This window comes from Triturus cristatus, chromosome 6 (genome assembly GCF_964204655.1).
Source record: "Triturus cristatus chromosome 6, aTriCri1.1, whole genome shotgun sequence".
In the NCBI taxonomy this organism is placed as follows: domain Eukaryota; kingdom Metazoa; phylum Chordata; class Amphibia; order Caudata; family Salamandridae; genus Triturus; species Triturus cristatus.
In genome coordinates, this window is record NC_140589.1 from 1,798,593,473 (window position 1) to 1,798,606,365 (window position 12,893).

At 40.9% G+C, this 12,893-nt stretch overlaps 1 protein-coding gene across 3 annotated transcripts in view; it reads right to left on the minus strand.

Moving 5' to 3' along the window:
- The window catches only part of SCARA3 (scavenger receptor class A member 3), a 196,717-nt gene that overhangs the window by 114,170 nt on the left and 69,654 nt on the right, over positions 1 to 12,893 (minus strand). The gene's annotated exons all lie outside the window — the stretch shown is intronic.

Genomic DNA, 12,893 nt, shown 5'->3' on the forward strand with positions numbered 1-12,893 from the left:
AAGCCTTCAGGGAGCCGAGGGGATTGAAATCCTCTCAGGCTCCCTGAAGCCTTTGTTCACAGCCACAAAGAAGCATTGGAATGTTGGAGCTCCGGGCTTACACCAGCCATTATAAGCCCGGAGCACTCCATTGTTTTCAATGGAGCATCCAACATTCCAATGTTCTAATAACACTTATACCCAAGTGTGCGGAGATCCGCAGTGGGAGCGCAGGACTTCACACACCTAAGTTAGGTAACTGTGTAGGCATAAGCTCTGCACTTAGTTTGTGAATAGCACTTCATAGTACACTTTCTAGCACTACAAAGCGTAAACTACAAAGTGCAGCTTATGAATCCGACCCCAGATATCAGGGTGGGAACACCAATTCCCATGGCTATTATACATTCCTTAGGGGCACAAATGGAGTAATGTGATAATGACGCACCTAGATATGATCCCACCCCGGGGTTTGGGGTGATCTGGGCGCTCTCATAGAATCAAGAGTCCCGCCACAGCCATACCGAGGGCCTTTCCTGGTCTCAGCATAGGAAAGATCCGCAAAACGAAACTAGCAGAGAAAGATTCTTCTCGCACCTTCCTGACATACAGAAGAGCAAACATTGCTTTGCTAAGAAGAGAAAAACTTTGCATTTGTGAACCGGTAAAAGGGCAAAGCAAACCATGGAAAAGTAATGGAGGTGGTAAAATTCTCAAACTTCACCACGGGAAAAATGAAATTGCATGATTTCCAACATACTTAACCTCTTCTGTGCCCATGACGAGATGGTCTCGTCATGGAGCACAGTCGCGCTGTGCCCATGACGAGACTATCTCGTCATGACACCCACCCACGGGGGAAGCGCCAGGCACAGGAGGGGGAAAAGGCCTGGCAGCGAAAGGGTTAAGTAGAGTCCACCATTTACTGATCAAATGAATTCAAGAGATAAATACTTCCTTATACTAACATAATATCCATTATTTCATTTATTGAATTTTGGGCTGAGCACTAACCTGGCCATGATTGTCTTGCAGATCACTGCACAGTAAAACATTATACAAAACACCAACTAGACAATAACATTTCTTATTTATACTAGTTTTGTAACAGGCGCTCTTAAGCAATGCGGGCTTCAGAGCGCTGTACATATTAACCCCTTGGCAGTGGCACGAATTCTGCCGCGGCGCTGGGGGGGTGCGGGGTGAGCGCGGTGCCGCCATGCTCGTGACGGAACCACTCCGTCATGAGTCACGGGCGAGCTGTGCTCATGACGGAGTGGTTCCGTCACGACTACGCCCACTCGTTAATTCGCCCGCACAGGCAGGGAATCAGCGACGCGTGGGCGGAGCGGCCGCAGCATGACGGAACCACTCCGTCATGAGCACACGCCGCCCGTGGCTCATGACGGAGTGGTTCCGTCATGAGCACGCAAGGGGTTAATGGCTGAAGCTTGAGTTACAAATGTATGCATCCAAAAAGTACATATGATGGGTTTGTGCCAATAGCGCAGTTTACAGCACAACTTTACTTCTCCTTTGAGTTATGCGATTCCATCTGCTACAATGTCATCTTTTATACAATTTACAATGCAGTTTGCAAATAGGTCCCACTGTAACATTAGCAAATTCCTACCATTTGCTTACAGCATTCCCATCCCTGATGTAACACAGGCCAGCATGGATGGGATTATATTACAGTATAGTAACAACGATATACTTGGTGTATTTTTAAGGATTACATCATCCTCCAGCTGGTCTTTCGAGGTAATAAGAATCAGACCTTAGAGTATTCGATTTGAAAGATTTTTTTCAACATTGTTTTATAAATAGGAGAAAAGGGAGCATTTCTGGCAAAGAGTGGGAGGAAACTGTCACATGAAAAGACAGCCCTCCAACTAAATAAAACATTCCTAATATATCAAACCTCCATTCTCCATACTCAATTAATGCAAAGAAAGTAAAACCGCAACCACAAGAAATAGTCAAAAGATAAGTATTTAGATTCCTCCTAAACAAGCATTGGAAAACCAATGTGTCTTGCGTTTTTCCAAACAAGCAGGTAGAGCTGGGAGCTGGCTTCTGACTGATTCAGTGCTTTAAATGGGCTGGTACTCACCTTAGTACCGGCACTTCGAAATTTCCTGCCTTTGAGTACCGTAACTTTTTTCTTGTCTCAACGAGAGTACCGGTACTCATGGGGCAGCAAGCCAACTCAGTGCAAGTTGGCATGAAAAGAAAGAAGCGTGACACAGCTGAGGAGTCGGTCCGTTTTCATGAAGCACTCGAGTGTTAATCTCCTTTTACAGTCTGCTAATTGACCAACGCCCATATGTATTCAATCAGAGCAGGCAGGGAGTGGAGACAATTGCACTGTAGGTGTGCGAGAAGGGCCTGCTAAGAGGCACATCTCCTGACTCAAACCTAAGAGTTGGCTTCCTGCTGGCATAGCAGAGTAGGGCAGCACTTGACTGGAGCCAGATCGATGAGAAAGGTGGTGATGATGACGCTGTAGCACAGCTGTGGGGGCGGGGGCGGGGAATCAAGGTGTAGTAATGTAGACATCAGAATATGCGATCCTAAAACACATGAACTAAATACCCTGTCTGCGTGCACAAGTGCTTTTATGTCCCTATGCATGTTCTTCTTGTATGCATGTTGTCTGCAGTATGCATAACTGCAGACCAATTACACCTCAAACAAATTAAATGTGTGCCTCTGACCCCGTCCCTTAGCACTGCCCGTAGCCCCGCCCCATAGCCCTGCCCCCCTAACCCCGCCCCCTAATCCACATCTCAGGTGAGTACCTACACTTATTTTTTTCCATTTAAAGCACTAGACTGATTGGTGGATCAGCGGTGGCATGGACGTGAACACTTTAGAGCAGTGGCATGAACTGGGGCTGGTGCCCATGAAGATGATCCAGGTGTGGGATGGTGAACCTGCACAGAGCAAGGGCCCGCTCTAGCAGGACTTCCTGAAGCACCAGAAAGACAAGCCAAGCTATGGCATTCTCTTTTCTAGGCGCTAAGGGTGCACCTTACAGAGTACATGTTGTTCTGGAACTAGTTGCCTGTGCAGCGGTACACTTAATTTTATATTAAGAGCAACATGCATAAGGTTAAAGGAAATGAAAATAAAAACTCAGACTTAAGAGTGTCGTTGAGTGAAGTGGCATAGAGTGTAGTGGAGTGGCATAGAGCAGAGTGGGGTGGCATAGAGGGCAGTAAAGTAACATGGAGTAGAGGGAGTTGCGTGGAATGGAGTAGAGTTTTGAGGATTAGAGAGGCGTATAGTGAAGAAAAATGTTGTAGAGTGGCATAGAGTACTGTAGTGTAGTAGAGTGTAATGTGTGAGTGGAGTAGAGTGTTAAGGAGTGTCATAGAGTGTAGAGGCATAGAGTGTCATAGCGTGGAGTGGCATAGAGGGGGGTAGTGGAGTGGAGTAGAGTGTTGTGTAGAGGCCCGAAGGAGTGGTGTAGAGCATCGTAGAGTAGAGTAGTGTGTTGTATAGTGAAGTAGAGTGCTGTAGAGGGACACAGAGTGGAGGGGTGTAGATTGGCATAAAGTATCGCAGAGTGGCTTAGAGTCGAGTAATGTATTGAAGTGGAGTGGTGTAGTGTAAAGTAGAGTGGTTTAGAGTAATGTTTCAGAGTGGAGTTGAGGGGTGTAAAGTGGAGGGTCGTAGAGTGGAAGGGCACAGATTAGTGAAGCATAGAGTGAAGAGACATAGAGTGGAGGGACTTGGAGTGTAGCAGAGTTTAATGGAATAGAGTGTCAGAGTTGACTCTCATGCAGTATAGTGTCATAGAGTGGAGTGTCAGAGTGGCCTAGAATGAAGTGGTGTAGAGTGCAGTGGGGTAGAGTGTTGAATAGTAGAGTATAGTGAGTGAAGTGGTACAGAGTAGACTGGCATAGAGAGCATTGGTGTTCAGTACAGTAATGTAGAGTAGAGTAAAGTAGAGTAGAGTGCCATAGAGTGCAGTGGTGTAGAGTAGAGTGGTGCATAGTGGATTGGCATAGTGTGGGCAGAGTGGCGTGGAGTGGTGTGGAGTACAGTGGCATAGAGTAGATTGTTTCAAAGTAGAGTCAAGTGGCATTGAGTGGTGCTGGGTAGAGCAGAGTAGTGCTGGGTAGAGTGGAGTGATGCAGTGCATGGTGCAATGGTGTAGAGTTAAGCAGAGTATATTGGCATAGGGTTAAGCAGCAGAATATCGAAACCCTAAATATTGTGTCAAAAGTATTGATCACAAAAATATAGATTTTCTTTACATATAATGGTAAGTACATACATATCGAAAAAAATATATAATTTTATACTCCTATCAAAACAATACATAAAACATTTTTTTAATATATATGTATTTTAAATAAGTGCATCTTTAGTATATTAACATACAACACTCATAATGTAAATTAAATATGTTTAAATAATATTTAAAATATATATAAATATTTACTAATCCAAACACACACATTTATGAAAGGGTGTATATTTATATTCACGTAGATAATGTAAAATTATTTTAAAAATACGAATTTTATTTATATTATAATATTCTAATTATTTCTAAATTTACCAATATAACAAGTACATATATATATATTAGTATTATTATTAGCAACTTGTTACGTGCACAGCTACCCCTAAGGGTTTACCAGTGTAAGGCAGTTGCAGATCTACTATCCCACAGTGCTGACTTAGAATAGCTATGTCTTCAACATTTTGCGAAAAGTAAGAAATCCCAGTTTCTTAGAGCCTCCGGCAAAGAAATATTTCTCTCTCTCTATATTTTTTTTCATGCACATAAGAAAATAAAAAATACAAACAATAAACTGCAAAAAAATTAAAAAATATTTCCAATTTAAATATAAAGAGTAAACACTATTTTTTAAAAATACGTTATTCTATAAATATCTTTCAAATTACATACATTTATGTATGAAAATATAAAATTAAATACACAAATAATGTATATTTAAGCAATATTAATAAAAGTATTAAACTCTATGAATATTAAATTTACTGTTTCCACACCAGTTTATGCAACAATAGGGAAAGCGAGGACTCAGGAGGGGTACAATTTACTATTCTCACACCAGTCTGTGCAACAGTAGGTAAAGCATTGGACTCAGGAGGGATAAATGTACTTTTCCCACTACGGTCTGTGCAACAGTATGGAAAGCGTTGGACTCAGGAGAGGTAAAATATACTATTCCCTAGCCAATCTTTGCAACAGTAGGGGAAAGCGTTGGACTCAAGAGGGGTAATATGTACTTCAGTCGGTGCAACAGTAGAGAGGGAGTAGCTCACTTCAAACAAATAACATATTTTAACCACTGTATTAAATATAAAAATATAAATACGTAAATTACGTTTTTATGTCAAAATGTTAACAAAAATTAAACTAATTACAACATTATTAACTTTTTAATAAGTATTATCAATGAAAACAAATATTAATTTAATTAAAATGACGCACGATATTCCCACAAACATAACAGTCAAAAATGTAAATGAAATGAAAAGGCATGACACCATTGACACATTACATAATAAATAACACAATTCTTAATAGATGAATAAATAATTTAAAATATATTATTACATAAATAACTTCCCACACTATCCCTCTACAAACTAAACAACCCACACCTAAAATAGAAGTTAACAAATATGATTTCACAATTTAGATAATTATCAATTAAAAAAAGAACACAAATCAATTATCAATAAATTATTTCTTAATTCACTTCCTACCCTGCACACCTAAAAACCCAACAACCCACCCACACTTAAAATATATCTTAAAAATCATATTAATTACACAATTTACAAAATAATCAATTAAGCAATTAATAATAAGTAACTAATAATTAATTATAATTAACTTAATCCTACAAACTCACCAACCTACACCTGAAATATCACTTTAAAATATCTTAGTTACACAATTTACATAATTAGCAATTAAATAATTATTAATTAAAATTATTAATTACTTAATTATGATTTACCCCTACAGACCCCACAATCTGCACCAAAAATATAAATTAAAAAACAAATAAATTACACGACTCACATAATTATCAATTAAATAATTAAAGATAATTAACAAGAATCATTAATTATAATTAATTTACTTCCCACTCTGTATCCCTACACCCCACAACTAAAACCTAGAATATAACAAAAAAAGTAATTACATAATTTACATATTTATCAATTAAAAAATTAATACTAATTGAAAATAATTAATTATAATTAATTTACTTCCCTCTCTGTACCCCCTACAAAACCCACACTTAAAATATAACTTAATAAATTAATTACACAATTTACATGATTATTAATTAAATAAGTAATATTAATTCAAAATAATTAAATAGTTATAATTTACTTCCCCTACCAGTCCCACAACACTCTATGACACGACACTAAACATTACAATTAACAAGTACATTTAATTTTAAAACAACATAAAATGTACAAACTAGATTTAAAAACATTAACAATAATATTACAAACAAGGTATTACATATACAATCAAAATATATACTAAAATACATAAAGATAAGAAAAAAATTATATTATTTACAACAATATTTTTGTAAACGATATTAACAGACATTTTTTGCATCAATATTACTGACCTTAGAAAATTGATATTCAATATTACACCTGCATCACAATATTTGTGTATCACAATATAAAAAAACTCGATATTTGTATTCTTCGATATTTTTAATTCAATATTTTGTCCAAATACCATGGCATAGAGTGCAATGCTGATTAGAGTTGCATAGAGTGAATTGGCATAGAGTGCAGTGGTGTAGAGTGTAGTGGTGAAGAGAGCACTGGTGTAGAGCGCAGTAGAGTGATGTAGAGTAGAGTGGTGCAGAGTCGAGTGCATTGGCATAGATTGCGCTGGGGTAGAGCAGAGGACATACATTTTAGTGGCAGAGAGTGCATTGTTGCAGAGTAAAGTGTTGTACAGTGTAGTGGTGCAGAGTGGAGTACAGTGCATTAGCATAGGGTGCAGTGACAGAGAGCAGTAGCATAGAGTACAGTGGTGCAGAGTAGAGTACAGTGGCGTACAATACAGTGGTTTAGAGTAGAGTATTGCAGACTAGAGTATAGTGGTGAAGAGTGTAGTGATGTAGAGTATGTTGATGTAGAGTGCAGTGGCATATAGTACATTGGTTTTGAGTAAAGTAGGGTAGAGTGCAATGGCGTAAAGTGTAGTGGCGTAGAGTGGAGTAGTGCAGAGTAGAGTTGCACAGCGTGGGGTGGCGCAGCATGGATTCCAGTGGCGAAGTGTGCTGTTCCGTTGAACAGAGGGGTGCAGAGTAGAGTGGAGCAAAGTGAAGCGACCCAGTGAAGATTGCAGTGGTGTAGAGTGAAGTGGTCAGAGTGGATTAGGGTGGCATGGAGTGCAGTGTTGTAGAGTGTGGTGGCATAGAGTAGATTGTTTCATAGTAGAGTGAAGTGGGCATAGGGTAGAGTGGAGAGGTGCAGGGTAGAGGACAGTGGTGTAGAGTAGAGTGACAGAGTACAGTGATGTAGAGTGCAGTTTCATAGAATGCAGTGGTGCAGAGTAGATCAGAGTGGCTTCTAGTGGATTGGTCTAGAGTGCAGTGGCATAGAGTAGAGTGCAGAGAAGTAGGATGCGGTCGTGCAGAGTAGATTAGACTGACTTAGAGTGGATGGCCTAGAGTACTGTGGCACAGAGTAGAGTGCAGTGTCATAGGATGCAGTGGTGCAGAGTAAATTAGAGTGGCATAGAGTGGATTGGCCTAGAGTACAGTGGTGTAGAGTGCAGTGGCATTGAGTAGAGTGATGCAGAGTAGAGTGCTGAATCGAAGAGTGCAGTGTTGCAGAGTAGAGTATCGCAGAGTAGTACAGAGTAGAGTGACAGAGTGCAGTGGCATAGAGTAAGGTGGTGCAGAGTAGAGCAGAGTGGCATAGATAGTAGTTGCGTAGAGTAGTGTTGCAGAGTAGAATAGAGTGGCGTAAAGTGCAATGGTGTAGAGTAGCACAGAGTGCAGTGGCATAGAGTGTGCAGAGTAGAGCATTGAGGTGTAGAGTGCAGAGGTGCAGAGTAGATTGGCATAGTGTGCAGTGTCGTAGTGTGCATTGATTATAAGTAAGGTGGTGTAGAATGCATTGGTGTAGAGCGAAGTGGTTAAAGTAGAGTGGCGTAGAGGGCAGTGGTGTAGATTAGAGTGTGGTGGCATAGAGTGATGTGACATAGAGTAGATTGTTTCAAAGTAGAGTGAAGTGGCATAGAGTGGAGTGGTGCAGTGAAATGGCGTAGAATGGCGTAGAATGGCAAAGAGTGCAGTGGCATGGCGTCGAGTGGAGTGATGTGAAGTGGAATGACGTAGAGGAGAGTGATGCAGGATAGAGTGGAGAGGCCTACACTAGAGTGGTGTAGAGTGCAGTGGCCAAGAGTGCAGTGGTGCAGAGAAGAGTGCCATAGACTGCATTGGCATATAATAGATTGGTATAGTAGCATAGAGTGCCTTGGCGTAGAGTGGAGTGGTGCAGAGTAGAGTGCAGTGACGTAGAGTGGAGTGGCATATAGTGGAGTGGTGCAGAGTAGAGTGCAGCTGGGTGGAGTGGTGCAGAGCAGAGTCGATAAAAGTGATGTATGCATGGTGTTGTAGAGCACTGCCATTACATACAACACATTTTCAATTGAAATGACCAATACATTTGCACATATATACAATTGTACTGATAAAACGTTACAGCACACACACCAACATTTGTGCACATGCCATCACCTAGTGTATTGATTTGTTTTGATTGGGTTAAAATATCTGTTTCCACCACACTTCAGAATCACAATCAAATCTGCTTAATTTGTGCTTTCCTAATTAGGATGTATTCCAAAATATCTGCACAGTTAATCTACAGACATTTACATTTTGTTGTGTGCTAGAAATAAAAATAACATGCCCAGTGCACAGCATGATGCCACATAAATCTTCTCACTTTGGAGCCAGAGATAGGAATGTAAACACAAAGCTCCCTGGAAAACAGAGCCTGGCATTTGACCTCTGTCTCTGAATGCACAGAAAATGTAACATGATAAGTACAAGATGTAAAGGCCTGTTTACAGAAAGGAGCACTGGTGGAAGTATACAAGGGGCTCTTGTAAACAGGCTATGCTCCACGGAAGGTACAAACTCAAATTGGACAGCCTAAAACAAAGAAAGTCAGCAAATAGAATGCAAGCAAATGTCAGTTACTAACCAAAAAAAGTCAATGGTACGCAATATGCAAATGTATTCCCAGGGAATCTTTTCGAATGTCCTCAAGATGTCTTTAACAAACCAGACAGCTGTGCTGTCTGGTAGGCTTCAGCCTAAAGGAGGAGGCTATGAAGCAATGTGCACTAGAAGGAAAGACAAGGAGATATCACAAAGAGAATAGGGAGCAGAGGACTGTAGCTCTCCTCAAGCACATGGAAGAGTAATTGGAAAATGCAACATTCCACAAAATGGCATGGGCTTGAAGGATGGTGCAGCCAGCCAATGGCAAGCTTTGAAAACTACACAACGGCCAATGTCTGGATGAGGCTGAACCAAAACTCATTCTCGCTCTGTAGCACTTATTAATGAACTTTATATATGGGATACATTACCCCCAGTTTGACTTTATAAGGATATTGCAAGTCACTGAGGAGATTGTGACTATACATAAATAAACTCCTTGGTGTGGTGCTCTTTCATATGAAACAGAAAGGATGTTTTTAGACATGACAAATAAATATAGAAACTCTAATACAAAACCAAACACACCAAAAATCAATTTGATAATTGTTGCAAAAATACATTAGAATAGTTTAATGCACATCAGATTTAAAAAAGCAAAACACTGTAGCTCAGAATGTGCAGAAACAGCCAGAGATTCAATCTTTCCTATATTTACCTAAAGCATCGAAAAAGTAAACATGTTGCTATAAATATCTTCTTTCTCCTCCTCATTGTTTATTTGAAGAAAAAAAACAAAGCAGCAGAACGAAAAGGCATGTGTCATTTTCATTTTTTAAAAGTGGTCTGCCTTTCCCCTCGACTGCTGGCTCTGGGGGTAGCCATTGTAAAGCCAGAACTCAGCTGTAAAGTTCAGTGGCTATTTCTTGTCTTTATAACAGGTGACTTGGGACATCACAATGAGGCCTGGAAGAAATGTAAATTACGCCAGCGAAATTCCCGAAATTATACCACATTGTGTAATTATGCGCAATTACTGCAAAACTTGCCATTCTTGGTATAAATACATCACAAACACGACCAGCTGTTCTAGTTAAGCTTCTCTTAAATGAAAATTGACACGAGGAAACATTTCGCACTAAAGTATAGCATGAAATGGAGGAATTTGATAAATATGCGTAATTTTGTGCAATTTTACCAAAATTTTGTGAAGTTAAATGAAAGCTAAATACGAATTTTGCACACCGCTAGCCACAACTGCCCTGTAATAAGGCAATTAGAGCTGGGCTTTTATACTGGGATTTCAGATTCCATGTATGATAAATTAATAACATGAAGTCTTCCAGTCTGATAAAGATGGCTGTAGCAAGACTTAAGAGAGAGAGAGGTAAGAGAGGTAGAGAGAGAGAGAGAGGTAAGAGAGAGAGAGGGGTGAGAGAGAGAGGGGGTGAGAGAGAGGTAGGAGAGAGAGGGAGAGAGAGAGCAAAGAACATTCATCAATTCGAAAGTTTGAAAGAGTGTAAAAGCTGAGGTCAGCACCTGCAGACCCACCAATAAAGACAGGCAGAGGTGATTGACCCCGCCTCCCCCTGTTTTCCTAAGCAGGTAACTTTGCATTGATTACTGAAATAGGATACATTGCTCCATGTGGCCCAGTTAGAATGCATGTCTGTCTCTCTGTAGGAACAGATCTTTGTATTTAACTACACATTTGATATTGTAGTTCAGACAACTATTGGCATGCTTCCCTAATGTGGGAGGGATAAGAGAGCAGGGGTCATTGTTGATGCAAGGACATCATTGGCACTCTAGATTGCAGTGGTCTTTAAAAACTGGACGTTCCAAAGCTCTCCTCTCAGGAAGGCCACAGCGCATTGCTCCTGAGCACAGGAGTTTGGCAGTAAGAGCTGCTATCAGTTCACTAAATAACTATCGCAACATCCTGTGTAGAGATCTTCACCCAAAAACATTTACTAATATGAAAGTTCCCAAAAGTTCAAATATAAGGCTCGTGTTCGAGTTCATTAAACAACTGAGGCAGTCCTCTCAGGAGCTACTAGTACAGGCGAGAGAAAGATTTTTAATATGTTGGCTAACTCTTCATCTCTTTGCTTAAAGTGAGAAATTCTGTTTCCATACGCTCTCTGCATTCAGCTGCATCACTGCGTATTCCATGCCCGTGATGTAAGAACGACATCCTCACAAACTACTGCCCACATGTTATAAAATGCAATTCACAAATCTACGCCGGAGACCTCTGACTCGGTGTTTCATATAATCTCCTTGTGGAGATCACTGCCACGGTGATCTCTGCTCCCATAGGGATACAATTCAGGGCTTCATTACGATGTTGGGTCCGAATACCTCCTGGAGAAGGCGTGCCGGTCAGAACCGCCTCGTGCAGCTCTATGAACAGCGTTTCTGCCTGAACATTTTCGATATCGATTTCCTACAGCCTTTTCGAGTCTGCCTCCTTCATCCAGTGGACTCCGGTTGGGGGCCGAGGGGGGTATCTAAGGGACCCCCGTAAAACCCTGCACTGAGTGGCAGGCACAATGGGATGCCCGCGGCAGGGTGCAGGATTTTACACACACACCCCATTTCCCCATTGGAACCTGTGTTGTCTGGCAGAACATGGGCTCCCTTAGAGAACAATGGGACTCCGATCGAACAGCGTTCGGTCTCATTGTAATTGGTCGGTCGTAACCGCTGAACGCAGTCGGTCGGTTCCCGAATCCGAGACGGTGTCGGGCGGAAAGTTTCTGCCCGATATCGTAGAGAGGCCCTAAGTAGTAAATGTACAAGGGACTAGGGAAACAGGTGGGAAAATGGGGAATAATTACTACAGACAGTGAGGTGTTTAGGGAAATTTAAGGAAGGATTTGGGACGGACATGCCAATACAAAAATCTATTTGGAAATATATGGTATAACTAAAACTTTAGAATTTAAATGTGTTTTTCCATTTGTGAGGTGTGGCATGGTATTTTATGTTAAGTATGTTTGACATTTTGCAAGCCTTCAGAGTGTGAGATCTGGTAACACCAGCCACCAAGGGATGGAGGGAATTCAGAAAGCAAGCCGACGCCCAACACCTGTATATCCCCTGCGCTGCTCTCTTTCTGCCACACCTCTCCAAGGGTCAGCCATTGCTCTGCTACTGAATATCTACAAAGTTACAGAACTCAAAAGAACACAAGTTGTAACCTTTGTCCAAAAGAAAAAGAAATGGCAGGTAACATTGGTTTATTGTGTGCACCCCCATAATCTACCACTCAAGAGTACGCCTTGACTGTTGTTGCTGACTCCTGAGGGTCAAAGACTAAAAAAGATATACAGTCATACAGGGCATTCAGTGAGCTTGCAGCAGTATCTAGTCCTTGTGGCTTTATAGAAAACAGGCAATTCTCATTACAAGAATTGCTCAATTGATGATTAACCTCGGGGAGCTGTTCTTATGTCAGGAGTTTGTGAAAAACAGCTAACTCTCATTAAGTCTGATATTATGTGGTAGCGTGTTCAACAGATTCTGGCCTAGAGATACTAGGCATTACCAACTTGTTGATTGAGTATGGTTCTCATTGTAACTATCTAGGGCCATATTACAGAAAAGGCCCCAGGGGCGTAAAGGGCATGTGTGGTGGCTTTGTGCACCCCCGGGGCACTCTGGTATTACAGAAGGGTCTGCAGACGATTG